Source organism: Oryzias melastigma, linkage group LG5 (assembly GCF_002922805.2).
Source record: "Oryzias melastigma strain HK-1 linkage group LG5, ASM292280v2, whole genome shotgun sequence".
Lineage (NCBI taxonomy): Eukaryota > Metazoa > Chordata > Actinopteri > Beloniformes > Adrianichthyidae > Oryzias > Oryzias melastigma.
In genome coordinates, this window is record NC_050516.1 from 33,837,481 (window position 1) to 33,845,891 (window position 8,411).

General features: G+C 35.1%; 1 long non-coding RNA gene across 3 annotated transcripts in view; it reads left to right on the forward strand.

The window, feature by feature from the left end:
* The first annotated feature begins 274 nt into the window (after positions 1–274).
* LOC112144870 overlaps positions 275–8,411 on the forward strand; it is a 31,955-nt gene continuing 23,818 nt past the window's right edge. For 2 of the 3 annotated variants that reach the window (XR_002918982.2, XR_002918983.2), the window contains exons 1-2: positions 275–566; positions 981–1,147. This is a non-coding gene — a long non-coding RNA (uncharacterized LOC112144870). The remainder of the gene's footprint in view (positions 567–980; positions 1,148–8,411) is intronic. The other variant, XR_004947931.1, reaches the window with a different exon arrangement.

The following is an 8,411-nucleotide window of genomic DNA, read 5'->3' on the forward strand; positions in this document are numbered from 1 at the left end:
TGTATGCTGTTTTTTGTTAATCTTAATTTATCTAGTTGTTAAACATTGTTTCTTTTATTTTGAAGCAATTTAGTACACTGAAATGTGTTGTAAGATGCTATTTGAAATACGTTTATTCATTAATTCATTTATTTATTTATTCAAGAGGAAGAATAACTTTACTTCCTCAATGACCCTCTGTATTTCTTCAAGTTCATCATTGTCAAAATAGCCAAGCTCAACATAGAGAATAAATAGCATATTACAGTGAGCAGTTTGCTCTCTCTTAACATTTTGGAATAAAGTTAACGGGTCTTCACTTAAATAAAAAACCCTCATGGTCTATATTTCTTTTTTTTCGTGATGGTTTTTGTTTTAACTTTTTTATTTAATGTTTCAACTTCCCCTTTAAGAACTGTCTTTTGGGCAAGTCAAATGTTTGTGTACTGCCCCTTTAAGAAGCACTCTAGCACGGAACGCTCAGAGCGCGAGCCGCAGCAGTTGGCCGTTGATTCAGCGGGTCAGATATTTGTACGACATTTTGTATTTTGTCGGACGGATTAAAAGTTCAAAAAAGGGCATTCCCTGTAAGTACATGATTTATTGAGATGTTTGTTGAGAAAATTTATTTAGAATTTGTACATTTTTTGTGGAACTTGCTCTGTATTGTCATTTTCAGTTTCACACCGCCATATCCACCTAATTCCTAGCCCCCACAAGCCTTTCCGCGAATTATGTGTGAAACCTCTGGTAGACGCCGGAATTCTCATTTATTTACATTACAACTGTAGAGCTGACAGCGCAATTCATTTTGTTTTGGATCTATAACTACATATAAATGTGGGAAAACCAGCTGTCGTGTCTTAAAATGGGCGACGTAACAATTCCGTTGCCTGCTAAAATTGAGGGATGGGAGGATGACCTTAAAAAACATAACATAGTAGCAGTTTTAGCTACTTTGTAATAACCGAACTTCCGTCTCACTCCGCGCCCATTTCTAGGTTGGGCCAATCAGGATGGAGCATCCCATCCGCCTCCAATCAGAGCACACTGTCCCATCATTCTCGGATGGTTGCTATCATGCCCGGTGTTGCTCCGTAAAGGCTCTAAGATCGAAGTAGGCTGTCTGGAGTGAAGGATTTCAGTACGGAGAAACTCACAAATAAAGGTACGCTTCATAAATGTCATTTATCAAACACCGGACTTTTGGCGGACGGTTGTTTTGGTATGCTAACCTCGTAGCATCTGTTAGCATACTGCGGTCAAGTGAGCCGCTGTTCGTTTTCCGTGGTCAAATCAGCCCTCATTGGATTTTTTCTGCGAGTTTCATACAAGACTTACGGTAGCATGTTCGTGCTCGCTGGAAAATCCTGGAGACTCCGTAGAAAACATTATATTTCTACTCCTCATAAATGCATTCACATTACTTTTTATGTATGTGATGTTTATTAGAAAAAAACTGTGCATTACTTAAAAAAAAAATCTCAAAATCTCTTGTATTAGTGAAATAAAATTGTTTAATTCTGGCTGTGAATTCATCCCAATCATCAATGTATTTCATTATAAATCCGTCACAGACCTACTTAGTCCTCAATAGAAATTTTCTCCTAAAAATCTAAAAAAATTTTATTGTATAGTTTTTCAGAAAAAATACATCAAAAATGCCATATAAGGTCTAATCTTTACATCATTTGGCTGACTTTGGGTGGAACTAACTCCTCAGTTTTAATTTAGTACTTCACCATTCCTCCACAGACCTCCTTAGTACTTCAATGAGTATTACTCCTAAAAATCTGAAGCTTTTTTACTGTATACTTTTTGAATAAAGTACATCTGAAATACTATGAAAAGTGTAACTTTTTATTCAATTGGCTGACTTTGGGTGGGGCTAATTCCTGTGTTTCAATTTAGTACTTCACCATTCCTATTCCGACCTCCTTAGTACTTCATTAAGTACTTCTCCTAAAAATATGAAGCATTTTTACTGTATACTTTTTGAGTAAAGTACATCTGAAATACTATGAAAAGTGTAATTTTTTATTCAATTGGCTGACTTTGGGGTTGGACTAACTCCTGTGTTTCAATTTAGTACTTCACCATTCCTTTACGAACCTCCTTAGTACTTCAGTGAGTACTACTCCTGAAAGTATGAAGTTTTTTAACTGTAAACTTTTTGAGAAAAGTACATCTGAAATACTATAAAAAGTGTAACTTTTTAATCATTTGGCTGAATTTGGGTGGGAATAATTCCTGTGTTTCAATTTAGTACTTTACCATTCCTCCACAGACCTCCTTATTCCTTCAATGAGTACTACTCCTGAAAATCTGAAGCATTTTTACTGTATATTTTTTGAGTAAATCACATCTGAAATACTATAAAAAGTGTATTTTTTTATTTAGTTGGCTGAATTTGGGTGGAACTAATTCCTCAGATTCAATTTAGTACTTCACCATTTCTGTTCAGACCTCCTTAGTACTTCATTAAGTACTTCTCCTAAAAATATGAAGCATTTTTACTGTATACTTTTTGAGTAAAGTACATCTGAAATACTATAAAAAGTGTAACTTTTTATTCAATTGGCTGACTTTGGGTGGGACTAATTCCTGTGTTTCAATTTAGTACTTAACCATTCCTCCACAGACCTCCTTAGCACTTCAGTGAGTACTACTCCTGAAAATCTGAAGCATTTTTACTGTATACTTTTTGAATAAAGTACATCTGAAATACTATGAAAAGTGTAATTTTTTATTCAATTGGCTGACTTTGGGTAGGACTAATTCCTCAGTTTCAATTTAGTACTTCACCATTCCTTTACAGACGTCCTTGGTACTTCAGTGAGTACAACTCGAGAAAGTATGAAGCACTTTTACTGTATACTTTTTGAGAAAAGTACATCTGAAATACTATGAAACGTGTAAGCTTTTTATTCAATTGGCTGACTTTGGGTGGGACTAATTCCTCAGTTTCAATTTAGTACTTCACCATTCCTCCACAGACCTCCTTAGTACTTTAATGAGTACTACTCCTGAAAATATGAAGCATTTTTACTGTATACGTTTTGAGTAAAGTACATCTTAAATACTATAAAAAGTGTAACCTTTTTATTCAATTGGCTGACTTTGGGTGGAACTAAGTCCTGTGTTTCAATTTAGTACTTCACCATTCCTTTACAGACCTCCTTAGTACTTCAATGAGTACTACTCCTAAAAATATGAATTATTCTTACTGTATACTTTTTGAGTAAAGTACATCTGAAATACTATAGAAAGTGTAATGTTTTATTTAGTTGGCTGAGTTTGGGTGGGACTAATTCCTCAGTTTTAATTTAGTACTTCACCATTCCTTTACAACCCTCTTTAGTACTTCAATGAGTACTACTCCTAAAAATATGAATTATTTTTACTGTATACTTTTTGAGTAAAGTACATCTGAAATACTATGAAAATTGTAATGTTTTATTTAGTTGGCTGAGTTTGGGTGGGACTAATTCCTCAGTTTTAATTTAGTACTTCACCATTCCTCCACAGACCTCCTTAGTACTTCAGTGAGTACTACTACTGAAAATCTGAAGCATTTTTACTGTATATTTTTTGAGTAAATTACATCTGAAATACTATGAAAAGTGTAACTTTTAGATAATTTGGTTTACTTTGGGTGGGACTAATTCCTCAGTTTCAATTTAGTACTTCACCATTCCTTTACAGACCTCCTTAGTACTTCAATGAGTACTACTCCTAAAAATATGAATTATTTTTACTGTATACTTTTTGAGAAAAGTACATCTGAAATACTATGAAAAGTGTAATGTTTTATTTAGTTGGCTGAGTTTGGGTGGGACTAATTCCTCAGTTTTAATTTAGTACTTCACCATTCCTTTACAACCCTCTTTAGTACTTCAGTGAGTACTACTCCTGAAAGTATGAAGCATTTCTACTGTATACTTTTTGAGAAAAGTACATCTGAAATATTATAAAAAGAGTAACTTTTTAATCATTTGGCTGACTTCAGGTGGGACTAATTCCTGTGTTTCAATTTAGTACTTCACCATTCCTGTTCAGACCTCCTTAGTACTTCATGGAGTACTATTCCTTAAAATCTGAAGCATTTTTACTGTATACTTTTTGAAAAAAGTACATCTGAAATACTACAAAAAGTGAAAGTTACACTTTTCATAGTATTTCAGATGTACTTTTCTCAAAAATTATACAGTAATAATGCTTCATACTTTCAGGAGTAGTACTCACTGAAGTACTAAGGAGGTTCGTAAAGGAATGGTGAAGTACTAAATTGAAACTGAGGAATTAGTCCCACTCAGTCAGCCAATTGAATAAAAAATGACACTTTTCATAGTATTTCAGATGTACATTACTCAAAAAGTATACAGTAAAAATGCTTCATATTTTCAGGAGTAGTACTCCATGAAGTACTAAGGAGGTCTGAATAGGAATGGTGAAGTACTAAATTGAAACACAGGAATTAGTTCCACCCAAAGTCAGCCAAATGATCTAAAAGTTACACTTTTTATAGTATTTCAGATGTACTTTTCTCAAAAAGTACACAGTAAAAATGCTTCATATTTTCAGGAGTAGTGCTCACTGAAGTACTAAAGGGGTACGTAAAGGAATGGTGAAGTACTAAATTGAAACACAGGAATTAGTCCCACTCAAAGTCAGCCAATTGACTAAAAAATGACACTTTTCATAGTATTTCAGATGTACTTTACTCAAAAAGTAAACAGTAAAAATGCTTCAGATTTTCAGGAGTAATACTCATTGAAGTACTAAGGAGGTGTGTGAAGGAATGGTGAAGTACTAAATTGAAACTGAGGAATTAGTCCCACCCAAAGTCAGCCAATTGAATAAAAGGGTTACACGTTTCATAGTATTTCAGATGTAATTTACTCAAAAAGTATACAGTAAAAATGCTTCATACTTTCAGGAGTAGTACTCATTGAAGTACTAAGGAGGTCTGTAAAGGAATGGTGAAGTACTAAGTTGAAACACAGGAATTAGTCCCACCCAAAGTCAGCCAATTGAATAAAAAGTTACACTTTTCATAGTATTTCAGATGTACTTTACTCAAAAAGTAAACAGTAAAAATGCTTCAGATTTTCAGGAGTAGTACTCATTGAAGTACTAAGGATGTCTGTAAAGGAATGGTGAAGTACTAAGTTGAAACACAGGAATTAGTCCCACCCAAAGTCAGCCAATTGAATAAAAAGTTACACTTTTCATAGTATTTCAGATGTACTTTACTCAAAAAGTAAACAGTAAAAATGCTTCATACTTTCAGGAGTAGTACTCATTAAAGTACTAAGGAGGTCTGTGGAGGAATGGTGAAGTACTAAATTAAAACTGAGGAGTTAGTTCCACCCAAAGTCAGCCAAATGATGTAAAGATTAGACCTTATATGGCATTTTTGATGTATTTTTTCTGAAAAACTATACAATAAAAATGTTTTAGATTTTTAGGAGAAAATTTCTATTGAGGGGCTGCACGGTGGCGCAGTGGTAAGCGCTCTTGCCTCACAGCGAGAAGGCCCCGGTTCAAATCCCGGCTGGGACCTTTCTGTGTGGAGTTTGCATGTTCTCCCTGTGCATGCGTGGGTTTTCACCGAGGACTCCGGCTTCCTCCCACCGTCCAAAAACATGCTTCATAGGTTCATTGGTGACTCTTAATTGTCCCTAGGTGTGAATGTGAGAGTGTATGTGTGTGTGATTGAGGCCCTGTGACAGACTGGCGACCTGTCCAGGGTGTACCCCGCCTTCGCCCATCAGTAGCCGGGATAGGCTCCGGCACCCCCGCGACCCCGAAAGGGATGAAGCGGTCAAGAAGATGGATGGAAATTGGTATTGAGGACTAAGTATGTCTGTGACGGATTTATAATGAAATACATTGATGATTGGGATGAATTCACAGCCAGAATTAAACCATTTTATTTCACTAATACAAGAGATTTTGAGATTGATTTAAAAAAAAAGTAATGCACAGTTTTTTCTAATAAACATCACATGCATAAAAAATAATGTGATTGGATTTATGAGGAGTAAAAATATAATGTTTTCTACGGAGTCTCCAGGATTTTCCAGCGAGCATGAACATGCTACCGTAAGTCTTGTATGAAACTCGCAGAAAAAATCCAATGAGGGCTGATTTGACCACGGAAAAACGAACAGCGGCTCACTTGACCGCAGTGTTAGCATTGTGCTGCCAAAAACAGGACGTTGAAAATGTGCGCTAAAGTTAGAAACCGAGGTGAAGTTAGTTGGATATTGGATATTCGGCAGACATTCGCTCTGGTCATTGTTAGGGACCTTCAACATTTTTTTTTTCAATAACTTTAAAATTATTTGACGTAATTGTTCCAAATCACAGCTTCCGATTCGCGAGAGCATTCCACTGTATTTTTCACACTCCGACCACCTAAGAAAAGGTCCTGTTTAAAAACTACTGCACCTAGACAGCTCAAACCTGGATTAAATTGGGCTTTAAATAATAAAGATTACAACAAATAGGTATGGGACAAATTTGAAATTAGGTCAGTTGCTCTGATATTTATATTACTGGAAAGGGCTGAATGAGACCATTCCAACTGTATAAAGATCATTAAGATTGCTCAAAGAATGAGAAAGTTATGCCACGTTAAGTGATCAAAAGTAGGGTATAATTTTATTCCTGACTAATCAGCAAATCAGTGACATTTTTGTGATCAGTCTTTAAATTGTCGTAACTTTTTCATTATTTGTCCAATCCACGAAAGGAGGGTATTTTCGGAAAGCTAATCAAGCGAACTACAAGAATTAAGTCACAAATTTAGTATTAAATCAATATTAATTTCCATATTATTAAATAATCGTACAGAAATCTGCTCCTGTATGCTTGTAGACAATGCTTGCAGCCAATCAGCTTGCTAGATTCAGTCACGTGACCTCATGCTCCAGCATTCAATTCTTAGACACGGAGGCTTGCGAATTAAAAAACAGTACCTGCTAATTGTTTTTTTTCTCATGGAAATTACAGTATATGAAGAATAAATCAACAGTAATCGACTAATGGCAAAATTAGACGACAACTAACTTCTTTTTTAAAGGTGAAGAGTGTTTTTGTGAACTGCAATTTTCGGTTGGAAAATTTCCTACCTTGTACTGCACGGATTGAAAAAATTCCAAAAGTAGGTTAAAGAAAAAAATTTTGGACTATAATATAAGAAGTATATTAGTATGTTAATAGTATATATAGTATAAGTGCTTGCATGTATACTATCTACCGGTTTAGTCACGCTCGTTCTAAGAAGGAGAGAATGCTGCAGCCTCGCAAACAGGCCGAACATCAGGTCTGGCAGAAAGTTCCGGCGCCGAAGCTGCACTTACGCGCGTGCCTACATCAAACATACTTTCTGATTTGTGAAAGCTTTTACTGATTTGTGAAATAGGATGATGATTTTATTGCATTTTTTTGTACTCTGACCATGAAAGAACAGGTCCTGTTCAAAAACAGTGGCACCTAGACATCTCAAACCTGGATTAAATTGTGCTTTGAATAATAAAGATGACATCAAACACAGTTTCTGATCTGTAAAAGCTTTTATTGATTTGTGAAAATGTGAAATGGGATCATTTTAATCCAGGTTTGAGCTGTCTAGGTGCCACAGTTTTTGAACAAGACCTGTTCTTAGGTGGTCAGAGTACAAAAAATGTGATCAAATCGTCCTATTTCACTTTTTCACAAATCAGTAAAAGCTTTCACGAATCAGAAACTGTGTTTCATATATTCTTTACTATCTAAAGCACAATTTAATCCAGGTTTGAGCTGTCTAGGTGCAGTAGTTTTTGAACAGGACCTTTTATTAGGTGGTCGGAATGTGAAAAATACAGTGGAATGCTCTCGCGAATCGGAAGCCAACTTCAGCATCGTGTCAGCAACTTAGATTCACTTTGGATGCTTTCTCTATAACAAAATACAAATGTCAATGTTTTTCCCAATAGGAAATGGCACATAAGTCGGAAGTCTGAGAACCCTTGCTTAAAAATGTTCCCTGCTATATGGTTCCTGATCACTGTGATAAGTGTAATCTGTTTATTATTTGTTTAAAAATGTTTCTTCAATTATCTTTCTGTATTTCTATATACCAATTTAGTGAAATCCCATTTTACTATTCTTTCTTATATTTCTTCAGATTAGATTTGCTAATATTGTTTTTACATTTACACATTTTGAAAGCTCAATAACAAAGTTGTCACACTGTAACACTAAAGTCAAAATAGTCTTGTTGACACATAAAAATGTCTTGGTCAGTGGCTTGTTGGTTAGTGTTTAGGTTTCCTCTCAATGTGGATATATGTTCTAAAAGTTTCTGCGTGGGTTTCCTCTAGGAACTCAAGTTCTCCAACTTTTAAAAACTGTTTCTTCTTCTTCTTTTCCTTTCGGCTTTT